Source organism: Equus przewalskii, chromosome 17 (genome assembly GCF_037783145.1).
Source record: "Equus przewalskii isolate Varuska chromosome 17, EquPr2, whole genome shotgun sequence".
Taxonomy (NCBI): Eukaryota; Metazoa; Chordata; class Mammalia; order Perissodactyla; family Equidae; genus Equus; species Equus przewalskii.
This window is the reverse complement of record NC_091847.1, coordinates 52,359,461-52,382,734: the sequence shown is the minus strand read 5'-3', so window position 1 is coordinate 52,382,734 and position 23,274 is coordinate 52,359,461. Positions and strand designations below refer to the sequence as shown.

Genomic DNA, 23,274 nt, shown 5'->3' with positions numbered 1-23,274 from the left:
CCCCGAGCCCGGCCGGGCCCTCGGAAGTCGGAAGAGGAGGGTGCCGAGTGGCTGCGAACATCGAAAGGCAGCGTCAAGTTCTGCTTCCCGCGCTGACCGGCCCCGCTCGCCCACGCGTGCCCGGGGAGGCTGGGGGCCAGCCGAGGGGCGGGCGCGGGGCCGGGGGCGCGGGGAAGTGAGCGGAAGTCGGAGCAGAGACCGCGGAAGGAGGGTGGCTGGCGGCGGTCGCGGCAGTCTCCGAGGCCGGTTCAGATTTGCTGTTTCCGCGTCAGCTTTCCTGGTTTAAGACTAGAGTGTGGCCGCGCTGTGCTTTTCTGTAGAAAGCAACGGTCGAGAGTGCCTCTCGGGTGTAGTGCTCCGATCGGAAAGGCGGGAGCTTGGTGATCAAGGGGTTCAGTGCGGCTCAGCCGATTCCTCAACCTGCCCCTCAAGGGCTCCCCGTTCTGAAAATGAGTTCTTCATGTCTGCGGTCCCCGTGTTGGAAACCTGCAGAGGATGTTGCGGGGGGAAGGGAGGGCTCAGTCTTCCAGGCCGAAGGTGCGTGTGAGCAGGAGTGAGCCTCCATGTGCGATGAGGGTCTTTGTTCCAGGAGCCCCCCCTTCCCAAACCTCCAGTGAGTGGTGGGGTGAAGGGTTAGGGCTGCATGAAGGCGGGGCAGCTTGTCTGAGTTCAAAAGAGCAGGTGATCCCCAGGGAAGCCGCAGCCCCCAAGTGCTGATTATCTTAAAATGGTCCAGACCCCTTGCCTCCCGTGCCTGTGTCCCGTGTCCTGCCCGTGGTCATCTCCTGAGAAACTTCTCGTTAAATAGTGACGTGTATTGCATTTGTTCTCCTTTCTTGCCTGTCATTCTCTGCTCCCAAGCCCAGGTTACAAGCTCATCCTTTTGTTTCTGCTTAATTTGATTGGATGTTTCCCCTTATTCTTTGACTCTCCAGTCTCCCTCGGGCCTTTGGACATCTCACAGAAGGCAGTGTTGAGAGCCCAACTCTGGAGACGGACTTGGGTTGAATCTCAGCTCCACCACTAACTAGCTCTATGATTTGAGACAAATTACTTAAATCTGTCTACGCTGCCGCTTCCACTGCTGTAAAATGGACATGATACTAACACCATCTCAACAAGGTTGACTGGAGGATTGAAGGAAATGATCATGTAGTTTATCTAGTCTTATCTATCAGAATCATGAGCCCCCTTACTCCTAAGCTACCCTTGCTATCTCCCCTTCCGCACCCCTTTACTTTGCCACCTAACTCATTAAACAAGGGGTTGCTTGACATGTTTTCTCTGTGTATAGAGAGCTTGTTTCCTCAGCCTGCTTTTTAAGTTCTTTAAACATTGTCACTTTTATTTCTGTGTATACTCAAGGCACCAATTTGGTACATTGCACATAGCTTGTATTTAATGTGTTTGTTGATTGAGTGATTAATAAAATCTCACTGATACCTAGAGAGAGATTTTTCTAGAATATTTGAATTTATGGAAAAGGAAAACTTCATGGGACAGGGTAAGTAGAAGAAAATTTGACATATGAAGTTATCTTGTTAGTTTAGGACCATAAAAATGTATCATATATAATAATCTCAATTATATAAGGAAAACTGCAAAAAAGACAATTGGAAGTGAGCATGCCAAATGTTAGAGTTGATGCCCTGGTCTAGTAGGATTATGAGTGGGGTTTTTTCTCTTGCTTTATAATTTTTAGTCCTTTCCAACTTTTCTACAGTCAGTGTGTATTATTCTGCTACTCAGGAAAAGTACTTAAATTATACCTATAATTTAGTTGATAAAAATGATCATATTTTGTTTTTTTGGGTTTTTAAAAAATTTTTTTTAATGATCATATTTTGGGTAGTTAGAGATGGAGGGGGAAAAAAGAAATCCTGAGAATAAAAGCAACAGTTTTCTTCTAAGTTTTTCATCATTTTTTTTTCAGACCAGCTAATATTTTCTGATTTGTGGTAGAAAATCAACTCATCAATTTGAAATGTAAAGACATTCCCTTTTCAGTGACCAGGATACTTGTCTTGCGTATTTAAGGGACTTCCCTTGAAGTATCAAGATCCCAGGCGGGGAGCCAAAATCATAGAAGGGTTCATGTTAAATCCAGAGTCAAGGCAGTGTGAGTGGAATGGTCTTAATGGTTATTTCAACCAAGCTGTAATGGTCTAGTGAACTTTGACCTAACCAGTGATTTTCTTTTTTGGCTTAAAGATGCAACCAGTGCCCTCTTGCTTGTATTACTGTAACACTTTTTTTGTTTTTTAATTTCAAAATTTACAGTTTACTTCAAAAAGAGTTGCCATCCATTTTTATTGAAAATTAAGATGACACCTTGATTTATCTGTGCACAGAGTCATTCATTCAACAAAAATTTGCCAAGCACCTATCCAGTGCCAGGCTCTGTGCTGATGCTGGGAACACTGGGCAAGACCTGGTCCTTATCTTCCAGGAGGTTAGCGTCTAGTTGATGGACATGCATATATAAACAATGATGTAGAGAGAATTATCTCAGGGGCTTTGGTAGTTCCCTGGGTAGACAAACTCACAGCAGCCAGTGAGACACTAAGGAAGAGCCAGTTCTAGTGGCAAAAGAGGACAGCAAGAAGGAGGAGGCAGGAAAAGCCTCATAGAAAACTAGTTATCTGGGCTGGTTATGGCTCTAGCTTGTAAGCGGGTAGTCCTTCCTAATATGAGACTATTATTCTTTTCTGTACTTTGCCCTAATCATGTCGTCTTATACATTAGCCATCTGATTACATTCTCTGATACATTAAGGGTATGCTTTGTGATTCCTTCTTTCATTGATAGGTCCAGTAAGTTTACAACATTCAAATCCTATTCCGTGGACTGGCCAAAATTTAAAAATATGTAAGTCCTTTTATCAAGTATGATTGATACTGATAAAACACATTAAACCTTACATTTTTTGTTTTTACTTAAAGCATATTATTGTACATTCATTCCCCAGTCTTTTTGGTCTTGGGCTCACTATGTGGATCCTCTGATTGAAATTACTCATTGTTTTTTTTTTTTTGCATTAGCTCCACTCTTGATACATTGGGTTTAGGATTTCCAGCCTTTGTTTTTCTGTAGTGGGCAAATTGCTTAAAGACACTTGTAAAACATATCAGTGTGGAGTTCTTTTAGACTTTACAATTTCTTTCCTCATCTTTTACTTTTTCTAGCTCGCAACTAATTTGACATCAGTTTTTATTATTTATTTTTTAGTGACCTGCCTTTATAAAGTCTTTTCAAAGCATTCAACTTCATTTTTATATTATTTTTCATGTCTGTTTTTTTTATTTGTTTGTTTGTTTGTTTGTTTTTTTGCACTCATACTTCATTATTTAATGGGCATAAATACATTTTAGAATAAACTGACTCTAAGCACACAATTCAACTGTTGTGTATTGTTTCATCTTTAAAATGCTAGTCATGACCCAGTGACTTATTTCAGCCCAGTAAATTGATATGAAGACCTACAATTTGAAAAATGCTGCATTAAAGAATAGCCTCGTAGTATTCGGTGCACCTGGCTGCAGTGGGGTTAGAGAGGAATAGAGAGTGAAGGTTAATCCAGGGAGTTGGTTAAGCAGTGTTTCATTAAGAGGGCTTCTACTGTATTAAAACTTTGTTGCATTAACTTTATGGGCCAACCACTAGGGTTTGGAAATTTCATTGCACTCAAGTTTGGGCTGTTATGGTTTGAGTTTTAAAGAAACCTGGCCTGGATCTGAAACTCTCAAGCTTAGAGTTAGGGCTAATGGCCCACAGAGTTTGTGTTATATATTTAACCAATCATAACTGAGCCATTTGATTATATCCTTTTCAGTGGATAAACAAGGTGATTAATTGATAAAATGTTTAAGCTAATCTAAGAGAACATCTTTCCTAGTTTATGACAATATCAGGGGCACTTAAGAATCTCCACTTAAGTCTTAGCCTTGTATTCTCTCCAGGGACACGGGACTTGAAGGATGTTTGATGGAGCCAGAAGAGGATATGACCAGCAAGAATATTTGTTTAAACTGAAATCGAGACCTTCCTTCTCTTCAATGGAGACTCCCAGATACACAAGCTATTGGGGGCTATCCTACCAGAGAGCACAGTAAAGGCAGGTGGGTATTTTCCTGGATTGATAGCTTTAGTTACCCTGGTCTGCAGGACTAGCTCTCAGAAGTTTACCTCTTTTCAAAATGCCTGTCGTTCAGTGAAGATGGGGCCATTGAAAGGATGGACTATTTGTGGCAAAATATTTGGGAATCTCCACCTGTGACTTAGGTACTTCTATCCTCTTTTTAATGAGGGCACACAGTGTGACAGCCTTCATTTTTGAGGATGTCAGGCCGGAACCTTAAAAGTAGGTTTGGTGTGGAGATTGCTGGGAAAGAGGGCTGGTGAGGGATGCACCCTCGGCACGTCTCCTGGCTTTGCTGGCTGTTTTTCTGAATCTTTTAAGATGGAGCTCCCTCTTGTAATTATGGAGAGGACACAATAACATCAGAGAGAGAAGCCAACCATTTCTTCAAACAGGGCCTAATGAGGGGTCATCACAATTGTGTGGTGAAACTATAAACTCACATTATCAATGCAAGTAGAGTGACCAGGCTCTCAGGGTTTGATTCATGCCAGCCAGACTCACTGAAGTCTCTTGAATGAACAGAATGCCATTATTGTCTGACATGCAATGAAGATGCCAAAGGGGACATTCATCTCCAGTGACCAGAAGACTCATGTATGTTCTCCAGGACCCTCACTACTAAATCCTGGGTACTTGGGTAACCACCCTAGTAACAGAAAGTTGTTTGGTGATCTTAAAATCGTAAGAGAGAAATGGATGGTGTTGTGGGTTGAATTCTGCCCACTCTAAATTCATATGTTGAAATCCTAACTCCTGGTACCTTGGAATGTGACCTTATTTGGAAATAGAGTCATTGTAGATGTAATTAGTTAAGATTAAGAGTGGAGTGGCCCCTAATCCAATGTGACTTGTAGCCTTATAAAAAGGGATAGGATCAAACTTAAGTTATTATCAACTTAAAATAGACTATTATAGACACAAACCATTATACGTAAGCCCTTGTAGTAACCACAAAGCAAAATCTTACAGTAAATACACAAAAGAGAAAGAGAAAGAAATATAAGCATAGCACTAAAGAAAGTCACCACAAAGAAAGTGATCAAGAAAGGAAAGAAACAGAGAGGCACTACAAAAACAGCCAGAAAACAATGAACAAAATGGCAATAAGCACATACCTATCAATAATTACTTCAAATGTAAATGGACTAAATTCTCCAATCAAAAGACATAAAGTAGCTGAATGGATAAGAAAAACCCCCATTGGGCTAGCCCTGGTGGCCTCGTGGTTATTAAGTTCAGTGAGCACTGCTTTGGCAGTCTGGGTTCAGTTCCCAGGTGCAGACCTACATTGCTCTGTTAGTGGCCATGCTATGCTGGCAGCCCACATACCAAAAAATAAAGATTGGCACAGATATTAGCTCAGGGCAAATCTTCCTCAGGGAAAAAAAAAAAAAAAAGACCCATCTATATGCTGCCTGCAAGAGACTCATTTTTTTTTTTTAAAGATTTTATTTTTTCCTTTTTCTCCCCAAAGCCCCCCCCGGTACATAGTTGTATATTCTTCGTTGTGGGTCCTTCTAGTTGTGGTATGTGGGACGCCGCCTCAGCGTGGTTTGATGAGCAGTGTCATGTCTGCGCCCAGGATTCGAACCAACGAAACACTGGGCCGCCTGCAGCAGAGCGCGCGAACTTAACCACTCGGCCACGGGGCCAGCCCCAAGAGACTCATTTTTGATGTAAGGACACACAGGCTGAAAGTGAAGGCATGGAAAAAGACATTCCATGCCAATAGAAACCAAAAGAAAGCTGGAGTAGCTATACTTATATCACATAAAATAGACTTTAAAACAAAGACTGTAATAAGAGACAAAGGGATTGCATAATGATAAAGGGGTCAATCTAACAAGAAAATATAATATTTGTAAATGTTTATGCACCCAACATAGGAACACCTAAATAGATAAAGCAAATATTAACAGACCTAAAGGGAGAAATAGATAGCAATACATAATAGTAGGGGACTTTAATACCCCACTTACATCAATGGATAGCTCATCCAGACAGAAAATCAATAAGGAAACATCAGCCTTAAACCGCCTATTAGATTAGATGTACTTAACAGATATTCACAGCATATTCCATCCAAAAGCAACAGAATACACATTCTTCTCAAGTGCACATGGAACATTTTTCAAGATAGATTATACGTTAGGCTACAAAACAAGTCTTAACAAATTTAAGAGGATTGACATCACATCAGGCATCCTTTTTTGACCACAATAGTATGAAACTAGAAATTAATTACACAAAGAAAACTGGAAAATTCACAAATATGTGGAGATTAAACAATGTGCTACTCAACAACCAATGGATTAAAGAAGAAGTCAAAAGAGAAATCAAAAATACCTTGAGGGGCTGGATGGTGGTGCAGCGGTTAAGTGTGCATGTTCCACTTTGGCAGCCTGGGGTTTGCCGGTTCAGATCCCGGGTGCGACATGGCACCGCTTGGCAAGCCATGGTGTGGCAGGTGTCCCACAAATAAAAGTAGAGGAAGATGGCCACAGATATTAGCTCAGAGCCAGTCTTCCTCAGCAAAAAGAGGAGGATTGGCAGATGTTAGTTCAGGGCTAATCTTCCTCAAAAAAAAAAAAACAAACCTTGAGACAAATGAAAATGTAACATATCAAAATTTATGGGATGCAGCAAAAGCAGTCCTAAGTGGGAAGTTTGTAGTGATAAACACCTACCTCAAGAAACAAGAAAAGTCTCAAATAAACAACCTAATGTTACACCTCAAGGAACTATAAAAAGAATAAATGAAGTTAGTAGAAGGCAGGCAATAGCAAAGACTAGAGCAGAAGTAAATGAAACAGAGACTAGAAAGGCAATAGAGAAGATCAATAAAACTAAGAGCTGGTTCTCTGAAAAGATAAACAAAACTGACAAAGCTGTTGCTAGACTCATTAAGAAAAAAGGACTCAAAATCAGAAATGTTGGATTTAATTAGTCTTTGGGTGATGAACATAATGTAATCTACACAGAATTTGAAAAATATCACAATGTACATCTGAAAGTTATATCATGTTGTAATCCAATGTTACTGCAATAAAAATAAATAAATAAACAAAAAAGAAATGAGAGAGGAGATGTTACAACTGATACCAAAGAAATACAAAAGATCATAAGAGACTAGTATGAACAACTACACACTAACAAATTGGTCAACCTAGAAGAAATGGATTAATTCCTAGAAACACAGAACCTACCAAGACTGATTCATAATGAAATAGAAAATCTGAGCAGATCAATTGCTAGTAAGGAGATTGAATCAGTAATCAAAAACCTCCAAAGAAACAAGAGTCCAGGACCAGACAGTTTCACTGGTGAATTCTACCAAACATTCAAAGAAGAATTAATACCAGTCCTTCTCAAACTCTTCCAAAAAATAGAAGAGGAGGGAACTCTTCCAAACTCATTTTATGAGGCCAGCATTACCCCGATACCAAAACTAGACAAGGATGCCACAAGAAAAGAAAATTACAAGGCAATATCTCTGATGAACATAGATGTAAAAATCCTCAACAAAATATTAGCAAACCTAATTCAACAACACATTAAAAGGATCATACATGGTGATCAAGTGGAATTTATTCCAAGTGTGCAAGGATGGTTCAACATCTGCAAATCAGTCAGTGTGATACACCACCTTAACAAAATGAAGGATAAAAATCATATGATTATCTCAATAGATGCAGAAAAAGCACTTGACAAAATTCAACATCCATTTATGATAAAAATTCTCAATAAAGTGGGTATAGAAGGAATGTACCTCAACATAATACAGGCCATATATGATAAGCCCACAGCTAACATACTCAACAGTGAAAAGCTGAGGGCTTTTCCTCTAAGATTAGGAGTAAGACAAGGATGCCCACTCTCACCACTTTTATTCAACATGGTATTGGAAGTCCTAGCCAGAGCAATTAGGCAAGAAAAAGAAATAAAAGATCTAAATTGGAAAGAAAGATGTGAAACTGTCAATATTTGCAGATGACATGATATTATATATAGAAAACCCTAAAGACTCCATCAAAAAACTATTAGAACTAATAAATTCAGTAAAGTTACAGGACACAAAATCAATATACAGAAACCTATTGCATTTCTATACACTAATAATGAACTATCAGAAAGAGAAATTAAGATAACAATCCCATTTACAATTCCATCAAAAAGAATACAATACCTTAGGAATAAGTTTAACCAAGGAGGTGAAAGACCAGTATATTGAAAACTACAAGATGTTAATGAAAGAAATTGAAGAAGACACAAATAAATGGAAAGTTATTCTGTGCTCATGGATTGGAAGAATCAACATTGTTTAAATGTTGATACTACCCCAAACAATACACAGATTCAATGCAATCGCTATCAAAACTCTACTGGCATTTTTTCACAGAAATAGGACAAAGAATCCTAAAATTTGTATGGAACCATAAAAGACTTCAAATAGCCAAAGAAATCTCAAAACAGAAGACCAAATCTGGAGGCATTACACTCCCTGATTTCAAAGTATATTACAAAGTTATAGTAATTGAAGCAGTGTGGTATTGGCATAAAAACAGACACATAGATCAATGGAACAGAATAGAGAGCCCAGAAATAAACCCATGCATATATGGTCAATTAATTTAGGACAAAAGAGCCAAGAATATACAATGGGGAAAGGACAATCTCTTCAATAAATGGTATTAGGAAAATTGGACAACCACATGGAAAGGAATGAAACTGGACCACTATCTTACACCACACACAAAAATTAACTCAAAATGGATTAAAGACTTGAACATAAGACCTGAAATCATAAACATTCTAGAAGAAAACACAGGCAGTAAGCTCCTTGACATAGGTCTTGGCAATGATATTTTGAATCTTTCACCAAAAGCAAAAGCAACAGAAGCAAAATAAACAAGTGGGACTACATCAAACTAAAAAGCTGCCAAGAAAAAGAAACAATCAACAAAATGAAAAGGCAACCTACTGAATGGGATAAAATTGCAAGCCATATTTCTGATAAGGGGCTAATATCCAAAATATGCAAAGAGCTCATACAACTCAATACCAAAAAACAAACAATCTGATTAAAAAATGGGCAGAAGATCTGAATAGATATTTTTCCAAAGAAAACATAGAGAAGGCCAACAGGTACATGAAAAGATGTTCAACATCATTAATCATCAGGGAAATGAAAATCAAGACCACTATGAGATATCACCTCACTTCTGTTACAATGGCTATTATCAAAAAGACTAGAAATAACAAGTATTGGCAAGGATATGGAGAAAAGGGCACTTATGCACTGTTGATGGAAATGTAAATTGGTGCTGCCACGATGGAAGTTCCTTAAAAAATAAAGAAAATAGAACTACCATATGATCCAGCAATTTCACTTCTGGATATTTATCTGAAGGAAACAAAAACACTAATTTGAAAAGATATACGCACCCCTATGTTCATTGCAGCATTCTTTACAATAGCCAAGATATGGAAACAACCTAAGTGTTCATCAGTTGATGACTGGATAAAGAAAATGTGATATATGTATAATGGAATATCACTCAGCTATAAAAAAAAGTAAAATATTGCCATTTGTGACAACATGGATGGAACTTGAGGACATTATGCTAAGTGAGGTAAGTCAGACAGAGAAAGACAAAGACCATCTCTCTTATATGTGGAATCTAGAAAAAATATATTTAAAAAAACCCAATAAGATCATAGATACAGAGAACAGATTGGCGGTTGCCAGAGGTGGGAAGAGGGGTGTGGGAGAAATGAGTAAACTGTTTTTGTTTTCAGTATAAATAAATTGAATTAAAAAAATAATTTTATTGTTGAACACAAAGTAGCCTTAAATAAAAACTCCCCCTCAGATTCAGAGTTTAATTAAACATGATTATAAAAATGTCAAAAGCAAAATCTAGTTCTGTAAACTGGAGTGAAATTTAATAAAATGTTAATCTAGTTATTCTAAGTGGTAGAAACAAAAATAACATTGTTTTTTGAGTATTACATGTTTGTTGTAGAAGAATCAAGAAATACCACAGATAGGCAAACAAGAGGACATAATAAACTAACCAGAACTCCAGCTGTTTCATAACTGTTTCAACTTGGAAATATTCTTCCAGATTTTTGCCTGTGTGTGTAAATATTAAAAAATAAATATTTTAAAATTTATAATTATACATTTAGACGTAGGTAAATACATATCTAAAACTTACATTTTTCCCTAAACAATATAATGTAAACAACTTGATATGTAAGTACATATACTTCTCCGATATCATCTTTGTAATTAAAAAAAAAGGAAAATTTGGACAGAGACACACCCACAGAAGGAGGATGCCACGTGAAGATGAAGGCTGAGATCAGGGTGATGCCTCTATAAGCGAAGGGACACCAAAGATTGCCAGGCAACCACCAGAAGGGAGGAGAGAGGCGTGGAATGGATTCTTCCTCATGGCCCTCGCTCAGAGGGAACCCGTCCGCTGACACCCTGATCTCAGGCTTCTGGCCTCCAGAACTTTGAGACAATAAATTATTTAAGACACCTAGTTGGTTTAAACTTCGTTACAGTAGCCCTAACAAATGAGTACAGATGGTTTTGCAGACTATTTCACACTGTGGAGCTTGACAAATTACCCCATAACCCTATCTAGTGACCAGATTATCTGTAATTCCTAGATATAGTCTTTGTCCCTTGGGCAGTACTGGAAAAACACTGCCCAAATTTTGGTCTTTGGGTTTCCTTTTCCAAATCTAAGAACACCTTCCTTCTTGGGTTTATACGTTCTTCCTTCTGACAGGTTCCTACCATTTATTATATCTCAGTCCCCTTTGTCACACTCTGGTTATGACCCACAGTATGCCGATGTTGCCCCCGCCAAGCATTTACACACGCTCCCCAGACTATTCTCAGTTTTAGTGAATAGAAGAATCATCTGCGGGCTGCTGATTTAAAAAAAGAAAAAGAAAAAAGAACAAGGAAGAAAGAAAGAAACAAACAAAAGCAGACTTATGACCCTGCCTCTCGAAATTTTGATTTCTAAGTTTGTGGTGAGACCCAAGAATAATCATTTTAAATAAGTACCACGGGTGCTGTCAACCTCATGGATCATCTCTTGATTCTTACCAGCTTCTTTTTTAGAGCATGATCTAAATTCCCAGCTCTGGAGACAGCCAGCTTGATCCAGCTTTAGTGGGTCCCGCTCCTAGCTTTGAGGCCTTAGGCATCCCCCTGCTGAGTTCAGAAGGAGAGTGGGTGTCCAAGCCAGGCCAATTCACTCATTCAACAACATTTTCTGAGCACCTGCTGTGAACTAAATACTGTTCTAGGGTCTGGAGATACATCAGTAAAACCAATAGACACAAATCCCTTACATTCTAGCTGGGAGAAAACCGAAAATGAAACACTAGGTGAGCAGTACCATAGAAAAAAATAAGCAGGGTAGGGGATTGTGAGCGCAGAGGGTCTGCAGGCATCACAATTTTCAATGGATGTCCTGGGTGGACCTCACTGACAACATGACTCAAGTAGCCATGTGGCTCTCCAGAGGAAGAGTGTTCCGGGCAGAGGGGACAGCCAGTACAAAGTCGCCAGTCAGAGGCTGAGGACACCTGGCATGTTAACAGAAACAGAAGGCCAGTGTGGCTGGAGTGGAGTGAGAAGCGGAGGAGAGAGGCAGGGGCTGAGGTCAGAAGGGTCACAGGGGAGCCAGATCATGCCCTTAGCGGGCATTGCAAGGTCGTTGGCTTTTACTCAAGTGAGACGGGGAGCCATTGGAGGATTCTGAGCAGTGACATGATCTGACTTACATTTTTAAAGTATCACACAGGCTGCTGTTGGGGGACAGGAGCAGAAGCAGGGAGACTGGTTCGGAGATGCCTCCAGTAACCCAGGGGAAATGATGGCTAGCAGTAGGGTGGTAGGAGGGGAGATAGTGGGAGGTGGTTGGATGCTGGATATATTTCCAAGGTGGAACCAACCATTTGCTGACAAATTAGATGTGAATGTTGGAGAAGAGAGATGTCACGGAGGACTCTAATCAGGGTGAATCTTGGAACTCTTACTTGGAATGCTCATCAGAAGCATCCCCACATGAGGAAGCACATGACCCATATGTTGCTGGCAGCCATCCATGCCCCTGAGGAGAGCCAGCCTGAGGGTGGAGCCAGTGCTGGGTTTGGCAGGCGGAGTGGCAGAAAGAAATTGGCCTGAGGGCAGTGCTGAGTCACTGAGTCCACACCTGAAGCCTGATCCACTTCTGCACTTTCAGTTACAAGAGCTAAGAGTCCCCTTTGTTACTTTGTTACTTGTATCCAACACATGCTGACTGCTACTCTGACCCAGGCTCCCAGATGTCTCTCAGATGGCTATTTGCCTAAAGAAACTTCACCATTCCACCAGAGCTGGTCTTCAGACCTCAGGGAGGACTTTCCCAAAATGTTCTTTCTCATGCCTCCTCCCGCTCATTGGTCTCTTGGCAAACTGTAAGCCCCTTGGAGTGCTGTGTCAGGAGCAGGGCCAGACAGACCCAGCATGGCAGAAAGCCTGAAATTATTAGCACAACATCCCCGTTGGCGGTAGTAGTAGTGGTGGTATGGCCTGTATTTTACAAAGTTGAGAGCAGAGATTAAGGGGCTTACCCAGGATCAGAAAGTCCTCTATTTCAAATCTGAGATTGGTTTGTCTGATTAACCAATCACAATCCATCTGTCACAGAGAACTGAGTAGAGCTTTTCAAGAGGAGGCCCAATGGCTGCTTCCCTGACTGGCAATGTATTAGTACAGATACCACAGATCTAATCTTCAGCCTTTCAGACCCAATAACCACTGGGCCCCTTCACTCAGGGTGATTAAGCTGGAAAGGATTAATTTATCACAGCCAAACTTATAAGAGACTGATGTATTAATCAGCTTGTCAGATTACTGATAATAGGAGATGCTTCTCAAAGTTGATGACTTGTAGACTCTTGAATCTACCCCAGTTTGACCAACATTGCATTCACACTTACACTGTGAGACTTTAGATGATCATTTGTCCAAAACAGTCATAAATGCAAATCCAGTCTGGGCATTGATATTACAGGGCATTACTTTGTAAAAAGGTGGCGACCCTGCTGATGCTTTGTTAAAATTTTTGTATTATCCTTAAAATGAAAACACAAAACTTTTAAATTATTCTGAGGAATTCATGGACCTCTGAGAATATGATTAAAGACTCTAATATGAAAAACAAAGCAAGAAGAGAAAGACTTTGTTTGAAAACTGGAGCTGGTTATGTATACAGGATGCTCTAAAGCAAGTCCACTCAGGAAACCGGATTGCAGATCAGAAGGCAGATTGGTGGGTGTAGAATATGAACAGAGGGAGTTGGCTGTCCTCGGGGATCACAGCCTGCAGACAAGGGTAGCTAGTTATCCTATCTGCATTTGCTCTGCAAGGATTTCTAGGACTCTACCAGTCACGGAGAACAGAGCTCCATCTTTTTTGCATTATGGTGGAGAAGCACTGACAAATTATTATCCACCAACTTCCCTTTTCCTAGACTTCACCTTGAATCCATGAAGGCTCCGTGCCAATGCATCATTTCTAGGGAAATGGAATTGTGCTCTCCTCCAGACAAGGAAGGGACTAGGACCAGAAGGGTGGAACACCAAAGTGCATGCTCTTTCTAATTAGCACGTTGCTAGTTTCTGTCATTGGACTAAAATTATGAGGCACCCGTATATACTATAGGAATGGTAAAAGCAACTTTTTGATCTCTCCCAATTTTGTCTACAGCAGACTCTGAGAATGAGCATTCTTCTTCTTCTTTTTTTTTTTTTTGTCGAGGAAGATTAGCCCTGAGCTAACATCTGCTGCCAATCCTCCTCTTTTTGCTGAGGAAGACTAGCTCTGAGCTAACATCCATGCCCATCTTCCTCTACTTTATATGTGGGACGCCTGCCACAGCATGGCTTGACAAGTGGTGCATAGGTCTGCATCCAGGATCCAAACCAGCAAACCCTGGACCACCAAAGCAAAACATTCAAATTTAACTGCTGTGCCACTGGGCTGACGTCTAATCATTCTTTTCAAACGACTTCTCCCAGTGTTCTTTGCCTACTCCTATTTTGGATCTGCCTTTGACCAACCCTCCCTTTTCCCTCCTCCAGCCCCAGCTGAGTCAGTGCTAGGAACTAGGCAGAACCCACCGCCCATTGCCACGTACTCCCTCCTGGCTCCAGAACCAGATTGGACTAGAGCCAGACTCAGCGCTGGGCTGCCTCCAAGCAGGCTGAGAGAACGCATCCTGTTTCCAGGCAGCGATTCCAGCGGCAGCATTCAATTGCCATTCTTCCCCGGCCGGTCAGAGCCAGGCAAAAGCATGTAATCCCTTAGGCCACTTGGCAAATGCCTGCCTGTTCTCTAGCATGGTCAGAACAGGGGCAGGGGAAGTAGGGGGCGGGGGTGTTGTGCCTGGTCAGTTTAGAAGTGGGAGGGCTCCCAGGGAGCGTGCCCTGAACCCAGAGAGTACGCGGTCATTGCTGACCCTCCCTTACTTGTCTACCACACCCACTCGGTGCTGATGCCTGCGCAAGCGCCACCAGTGGCCCCCCAGCCAGGCTGGACTCCAGCTGTTGTCTTTACCTACCTACCGTTTCTTACTTATGTGTGCGCTTATCTTCCTCCCGAAGCTCAATGCTCATCCCATTTAGCTCCTCCTCACCAAATGCTACCCAACCTTTAAAAGCCACAGCTTAAATGCGCCTTCCAGAAAGCCTTTTATGATCTACAACCAGAGAGGATCCTTCCTTTTTTTGTCAACAGTCATACCCATTTTCCTGGACCTATCTTAAAACAGATAACCTTCTGATTTCTGTTGTTGCTATTGAGGTACATTGCTTATCTGTTCTACCAAGAAATAGGGTAGGACGTGAGGGCATGTCTGACTGCCTTTGTTTTTCCCATGAGGTTCTGCATGTTGTAGGGATGTAATATTGTTGAATGAATAATAGGTTGAAAGCATTGTACATGTGATACACAAATTACAGAAGACTAGATCCTTGACCCGTTTGCTTTCAGAAGCTGCCTCCAAGCAGAGCTTCCCTGAGATCTCTCTGAGCTCCCACACACCTGCAGCCAAAGGGGCTTCCTGCAGGGGAAGGGAGCCTCCAGGTCCTGAGCCAGCAGTGAGCCAGCGTCCCTTCTGATTGGCCAGTGCCTAGGCCACACCAGTTGTTAAACATATATCTTGAATATTAGCCCTGCCTCTGAGACAGGCGGCACCAACCAAGTGGCATAGACAAGACACTGGGTACAAGTGCATGTTATAGCAGTGAGACGTTCCCATTGTGTGTGAGGCACAGCCTGGATGTCAGGAGGGGGATGTGAGAGGGTGAGGGAGGTGAGTGTTGCTGGAAGCTGAAAAGCAGGGCGTGATGTCACCTTTCATTAGTAACTTATGTAACCTTCAACAAAAGAGCACGGGCCTGGCAGTGAGGAGACCAGAGTTCTAGTTCTGGTGCGGACACCTGTGCTTAGAACTTGGGCAAATCACTTCATCTTGTCACAGTTAATTCCCCTACACAACAGGGGCATGGTTGAGGCTTTAGGGAGACACAGGGTTGCTGGGTGCAGGTAGAAAGTCATGGCTGGAGGCTTGAGAATGGAGAGATCAAAGGGATAGTATTTATGTGCTGAGCCTTCCTGTGGAGGAAAGCATGCATTTTCTTCCTGTGCTTTAACAGGATATGTTTATAGGTTCTAGACCAAGCCTTGGAACTGAGTGTTGGGCAAAAGATGGAGAAAATAAATAGGTGTATGCAACATCAACCTGATCATGTGCCCTGAAGCATTTTTGCTTGAAGCGGGAAGTTTCTTGTCAGGTCAAGTCCCAATTAAACCATGCTTCTTTTTTTTGTGAAGACAGTTTTTGTCACTTAAGTTTTTTGTTATTTCTTCTCTTACTGGGCTCACAACTCATTGCCAGACGTGCCCAGTGAGCATGGAGTAGGTTATGTAAGTGTCTGGCACAGTTTAGTTTATTATCACTGCTTTTAGTATTTGGTAAAAAGAAAAATCATTTATTGGTTATATTTTTCTATGCAAATAGAATTGCTTAATAGAACAAAAGGAAATAGAGCAACTGTTACTAAATAACCCAAAAGCAGAAGCTGAGTTCCTTTCGCATGAGTATTCAACAGTGTTTCAGCCACACACTCTGGTCTTGGCAGCTCAGAATTGGGGAAGGCCTGAGCTGTGTGGAGCAATCAGAAGTGAAGATATATGAGATGCTGGAGGAATGCAGGCAGGAGGTCAATGTGTGGAGGTGGTATTGGGGATGAATCTTTTTTTTTTTTTTTTTTGAGGAAGATTAGCCCTGAGCTAACATCTGCTGCCAATCATCCTCTTTTTGCTGAGGAAGACTGGCTCTGAGCTAACATCCATGCCCATCTTCCTCTACTTTATAGGGACGCCTGCCACAGCATGGCTTGCCAAGTGGCACCATGTCTGCACCCGGGATCTGAACCGGCGAACCCCAGGCCGCTGAAGCGGAACGTGCGCACTTAACCGCTGTGCCATGAGACCAGCCCCTTGGGGGTGAATCTTAAAGCAGAACCATTTAGTAGCCATGAGCGCCATTCACAAACTCAGTTAAAATCATGTAACAGAAACACATGTTGTGGAACTTCTAATTTCTCAGACACGCTGTGTTTCAGGAATCTTGAGAGCTTCCCATGGGAACTTTCTTGAAACTGGTTCTGTTCAAGACCAAACCCCTGACTGGCTGACCAGTAATATAATTTTCTAGATTTGGGAGACATTTGGAATCTGAGTCTTAAAAATAAGCATATTACAATAGCTTAGAATCTGGAACAGAGATTACAATTTTAACAAAATGCGCTTACATGTGAATTGTTATCATTGATAGACAAACACCAAATTTATCCAACACATAATTCCCAGCCTCTTTTTACACCATAAAAGCCATAAATACAGTACCCACTGGGAAATAAAGGCTGCAGGGTGAGCGGTAAGACAACTGATTGTTTCTCTGGCAAAGGGAATTTTTATAACTCGTTCATATGCTGCTGTATTAATGCTAAAACTTGCTGTTGGCTATTAATTATCCCCTACAAAAATTGGGTTTCTGTTTTTTTTTGTTCTTTTTGGGTTTTGTTTGCTGAGGAAGATTCACCCTGAGCTAACATCTGTTGCCAATCTTCCTCTTTTTTTTCTTGAGGAAGATTAGTCCTGCGCTAACATCTGTGCCAGTCTTCCTCTATTTTGTATGTGGGTCGCTGCCACAGGATGGCTGATGAGTGGTGTAGGCCCACACTTGCAATCCGAACCTACAAACCTGGGCCACCAAAGCAGAGCATGCAAACTTAACCACTACACCATGGGGCTGGCCTCTGGTTTCTGTTTTTAATCTTGATGGGAGAGCAGTTGTGATTGCAGTCTTCAGAGAAGGAGTAGTTGCAGAGAGAGAGTGGTGCTGACAGCTAGAGCCAGAGTATTCACAGGGCAGCTTGATTACATAAAAAGAGTTTAGAGGTGGAGGAGGTATTTTGATACATTTTGCCTCAGAAAATTAAGTTTTCTGATTACTTTTGTTGTTAAAATACAAGTGTATAAAATATGTGTCTGATTAATTTCATAATAAGAAGGCCACTGCCCGATTCTGCTTATACCAGTTATAAGCTGATGCTTTATTTTTACCTTAAGTTTGATGTTTTAAGAAAGATTTAAAATCTAAGTATTATAACTGAGGGGTGGCACAGACAATTATCTCCTTCAGGTCTCTGGTCAATGTCACCATCTCCATGAGGCCTACTTTGACCACCTTATTTAAAACTGTCATACCATCCCCACCCCCCACACTCTTTCTTTTCTCCATAGTGCTTATCACTTTCAACCTACTAATTTCCTCATTTATTATGTTTACTGTTTATTGTATGTCTCCTCCTACTAGAAAGTAACCTTCACAAAGGCAGGCTTTCCTGTGTTGTTCACTGATATATTTTTAGTGCCATCAACAGTGCCTAGTATATAGTAGGCAGACAGAAAACATTTGTTGAGTGATTGAATGACATCTATGTATCTACACTTTCGAATCCTTTTCTGTTCATAGAATACTGCCAACATCTAACAACCCTAAGGTGCATTTCTTAAAGGCAAAACCCTGTGGTTGTATGTGATCAAAGTCTAGTCAGAGAACTGACATTGGGCACAAACGTTTGAGCTCCAGTCGCTCCTTGAGCATTTCTCTGTATAGGACATAGGGAGAAAGTCCTCTCGGTTACTAGGAAGTCAAGGCAGCATGTAGATTTGTGGAGTACTCATTGCTGTGTACCCAGTGCTGAACCCACTGTTCAGTTCCCCAAAAGGAGAAGGCCCTCCCCGTGTCCTCAACAAGTTGGCCATCTGGCTGGGGAAGTTTCTATAGTGATGGCTATCTAAGTTCATGACTCTTATTAGCAAGAGGCTCCACCTAAGTTTGACAAAGGAACTGTGCCAGCTTGAGAGCTTTTTAAAGAAATCTCAAGTCAATGAAGATCATTAAAAGCACTTGCAACCACTTTCTCAGACCAGTAGCCAATCCCTTTGACCTGGTGACCAAAGATTTTTTTAAAATAATTGATTGTGCAGTGAGGCTGTGCTGAATATTTTCAAGGTGTCTCCATACCCAAGTGTGGTTGCAAGGAAGAGAGCTCAAATGTTTCCATGCTGTCCTCGACTTGCTGTAAGCAATTCTGTCTATTTAACTAAGACCCAAGTCTGTGCTTGACTCTTACCCTCGCTCACCAGTCAGAGCCCGCAGGTCCTCCTGAGCGAGTTCCCAGTTCTCTATAGAGTTCACTAGTGTACTTACCTGACTGATGCAGTCATCTGCTGGTCTCACTGTCTCTGGTTCCTCTACCTCCACTCCCTCCTGCTCACCAGAGCCAGATTAATCCTTCTAAATCATGGCTTTCACCTTATCATGCCCCTCTTGAGGAGTTCATTTTACAACAATGCATAGAACTAAATCCAAACTCCTCACCCTTGAATTTTAAGCCTTCTATCAAATAGTCACACCTGGTTGAGATGACCTCAGCTCCTACCCTTTGCCACAATGAACACTGTGCTCCAATCTGGTATCATTCCTCTTCTTTACCCTTCCACTTTCTCATTTTCCCTTTCCCGGTCCTTGCTCTCCATCTTTTTTGTTTGTTTGTTTGTTTTTGTTTTTGTTTTTTTTGGAGGAAGATTAGCCCTCAGCTAACTACTGCCAGTCCTCCTCTTTTTGCTGAGGAAGCCTGGCTCTGAGCTAACATCCGTGCCCATCTTCCTCTAGTTTATACGTGGGACGCCTACCAGAGCATGGCCGCCAAGCAGTGCCATGTCCGCACCCGGGATCCGAACCAGCGAACCCCAGGCCGCCGAGAAGCGGAACGTGCGAACTTAACCGCTGCGCCACCGGGCCGGCCCCCCCTTGCTCTCCATCTTTATCCCCATCTCCTTGCCTTTATTTGTACCGTTTCTCATTCTTTCATCCATTCATTCATTAAATAGGTATTGAGCTTCTCCCATATACTAGTCAGTGTTTTGGGCGCTGAGTAAACAAACTCAGCAATTTGGATTATGCCCTCTCCTCTTCTTCCTCAATCCGAGGTCATCCAACCATACGCTGCCCTCAAGAGCCAATTCAAGCCTCACCTTCCTAAAGGTTTCCTGCCTGACCCCTCTGGACAATGGAAGGCGGCCAAGTGTAATGGTGTAAGAGTAAAAGCTTGGGAATCAGATAAATCTGGGTTGGAATTTTTGCTCTGCCACTAAATATCTGGAATTATTAGGAAAATTATTCAACCTTTCTAAGCCTCCCATTATCTATAAAATGTGAATCATAGTACCTCGTGGGTTTGTTGTGAGAATGAAGAGAGATAATAGTCAATGCTGATATTGCTGTTATTATCTTCTTCTCCTCTGAAACTTATAGCAGATAAACAATGCCTGGTCACTTAGGAAAGAGTGAATATTGCTTGTAATGCTTTCGTGTGTTTCATGAAACTCCTTCCTCGCTCAGTAGTACTTAAGGAGTGTGTGTGAATGTATGCACAGTAAGAGACGCCTTGCTGTTTCACTGTCCCTCTCCCATTGGATCCCCATTCCTCAGGGACACTGGCTTCTAGATATCCTTTCTATGCCACCTCCCTGTCAAGATGAACCCGTTCTGTGGACTGAAAGCCATCAAGATAGAAATGGAGATGCCTCTGTCTGATCTGGGGCTAATGAAAGAGGGAAACTTACACAAACTGGAGAGTGCCTGAATTTCCAGCTGGTGTTAAGTGGCCATAGCAAAGTATAACCCATGTCTTCAATTTGGTCTGTCAAAGATGGAATTAAAAGTAAATTTGAAGTTTCACAACATGGTTCTCTCTATTACGGGTGCTGCTGTGCATTAAAATCGTCTGTGTGAGGCTCATTGGGATGGACAGAAATTCAATCACTGCTAATGGCTTAAGGAAATGGGGTGGTGAGAATTAGGGTCATCCATCCCAATTGGGGCAAAAAAGAGAACCAGGAAATGTGTTTTTTCAATCTTGACATCTTGCCAGCTGGAGCTAGAGGGAAATGTTTTTCTGAACTCATTGAGCAGACTACTCACAAATCATAGAGATAGCTGCATTCAATGAAAATAGATATAATATTTTTGTGGTCTGGTTAAAGACTTGCACCATCTGCACAGAGTTGTGCAGAGCACCCCTTAGGGACCCTTGAAACTATACCACATCGCTAAGTAGAAGCCCTCTTTAGCAAATGCCATGATGACTGGTTTTATGTAATGAGGCTATGTACATATCCCCAATAACAGTATCTCCCAGTAACAGTTTGGAATATTATAAGAAAAATATGATATGCATATTTAGACATCAATAGATAACAAAGGTTCTATCTGCTAGGTATAATATTTCGATGTGGTATCTGGTTTTGAATATCTATTGATGTTAAGTGGTCTTAAAAAGAATGAATATTCTGAACAGGTTACAAAGCAACTTGATCGTTTTCAAAAAAATTTTCACATGATCTCATCTGGTTCTTATAATGACTTTGGGACAAGGGCAGGGTATTGTCACCATTTTACAGAGAGAGGTTAAATGACTTGCCCAAGGTCACAGAGCCTCTAAATAGCAGAGCCAGGTAAGAATCCTAGTAGCCATTATTATTTTTACTATGATGATGAAGATGATGATGATGATGATTATATTGACTCCCTGGCATACTTCTCTGATTTTTCTGCTCTTCTGTCCTGTACACAGAGATTTCTGGAATGCATGTCCCCTGGGCTGCTTCTGTTTACCCTGGGCTGGGGAGCAGGTGTCCCTAACTGGGTCCTTGACTTTCACGGGGGCAGAGAGGGGCTGGCCTTGCTCTCGTGGCTCATTTCCTAGTTTTGCTTGGGGCCAGGCCTGAGTGGGTTGGTTAGAACTGGAGCTCTTTTTACATTTCATGTTTTTCTGGTTTCTAAAAATGAAACAGGGCAGAACCCCCTGCAGCAGGAGTGTTTGTTCCAGGCAGGGCGTTGCCTGCCAGTCTCCTCCCATAGAAGGATCTGCCTTCCGGCATTCCGATTCCCCCACCTTGGTGTGTGATCACTGACAAGTTTTAAAGATATATCACGTTCAGTGTCCAGATCTGACTATTGGATTTGAATGCAAATGTAGTAGGTTATGTGGTTTCATTTCATTTAAAAAAACTTAAAGCTGGGAGGTACACATATTTGCTAATTTATGCTGAAGCTTTAAGAAGGGACTGTCCCCAGCCCCAGAGGAGTCAGGCTGATGCCTTGACTCAGGGAAGGAGTGGTGGTGACCAGCAGAGGCTGACATGTGCTGGTTTGGTGGTGGGGCACAGCTGGGGCCTGGGGTGGGGCTCTGGCGGTGCGTTATCTGAAAGAGAGGTCATTCACTCTCATTTGGTCTTTGCTTGAATTTGTTTTGGAAAAAAAAGAGAAACACACCCAAAATTCCAAGTAACGGAACTTCGTTAAGTTGGAAGTGCCAAGGTTGTGTGAATGGGGAGGGTTTTCATTGAACAACAGAATGCGAAACGCTTGCTCTTTCACAGCTGGAACAAATCCATATTGCACATCTGCATTAATCCTGCTGCTCATGCTTTTCACAGTTGTTTCTGAGGGCAAGGACCTAAGTTTTGGATGTTCATAAATCAGACCTGTGCCAGGGAAACCCAGAAACATTTAGCAACTCTACCCAGAGCGTGTAAAATAGCCACGGCCTGCCGTTCAGTCCCATTCACACACCTCCTAGACACAGTGGACTCCAAAGGCTGCAGGAAGGCATGGCTCTGAAAGTCTGTCTAACAGGCTGTGAGAACATGCTTTCCCACATAAACTCTGAGACATCTGGGCAGAGAGAGAGACTGGAAGAGAGATGGGTGGAGGCAGGGAGACCTTCTCCGGATAGAATAAGCCAAGAGCACAACAGCAGCCGTGAACGTGCCGGAGGAAGGCAGGCACGTAGCCAAGAATCTCTGAGCAAAAGTTGAGCAGCAGGGCAGGCCCCTCTCCCAGCAGTCAGTCACCAGCCTAGGAGAGTTGGATGTGCCCACCAGTTGCCTAAGCAACCAGGAGGTGTTTGGAACCGTCGGGGGTTCATTTGAACTCTGGGCTCCAAGGAGGGGTCTCCTTTTTCTTTCCTAATTGTGTGGTGAACAGCTGGAGGGGCTGAAGGGACCATGGTGGTTTGGGGCTTCAGAAGCCACCTTCCTCCTGGCCGGCTGAGTCCCTGGCCTTTGTGTGACCAGGAACGGACTACGTCATGGCAGCAGCTGTGTGTCTCTCCAGCTACGATCTGCATGTAAAATCATACTTGTGATTGCATCCTAACCCTTTCGGCATAGATATGACTTAATTTTTAAGTTGTCCTCTCCTGGCGGAGGATCGTGTTCTTCTTCCGAGTCTCTGCATCTCAGTCTCCAGTGTCCTCCATGACTTAGTTTTTCCCCTCTCCCACCCAGGCAAGAAAGAAACTGAGCATCCTGATCCGCCAAGTCCTGAGAGGATCTGGCCCTCAGCAGAGGAGGTGGCCTCTGTACACCAGCTGTGTGCCGTCACATCCAGGGGGGCCGGGAGGACCACCAAGGC

General features: G+C 42.3%; 1 long non-coding RNA gene across 2 annotated transcripts; it reads left to right on the top strand.

Annotated features, from left to right (window-relative positions):
- The first annotated feature begins 23 nt into the window (after positions 1 to 23).
- Positions 24 to 19,701, top strand: LOC103561126 (uncharacterized). 2 transcript variants are annotated; one of them, XR_011528424.1, is made up of 4 exons: positions 24 to 537; positions 2,809 to 2,868; positions 3,960 to 4,118; positions 16,598 to 17,160. It is a non-coding gene; the product is annotated as an uncharacterized lncRNA (long non-coding RNA). The 2 variants fall into 2 exon arrangements; XR_011528423.1 differs by lacking the exon at positions 16,598 to 17,160 and adding an exon at positions 19,468 to 19,701 and having other exon boundaries at positions 48 to 537.
- The last annotated feature ends 3,573 nt before the right edge of the window (positions 19,702 to 23,274 follow it).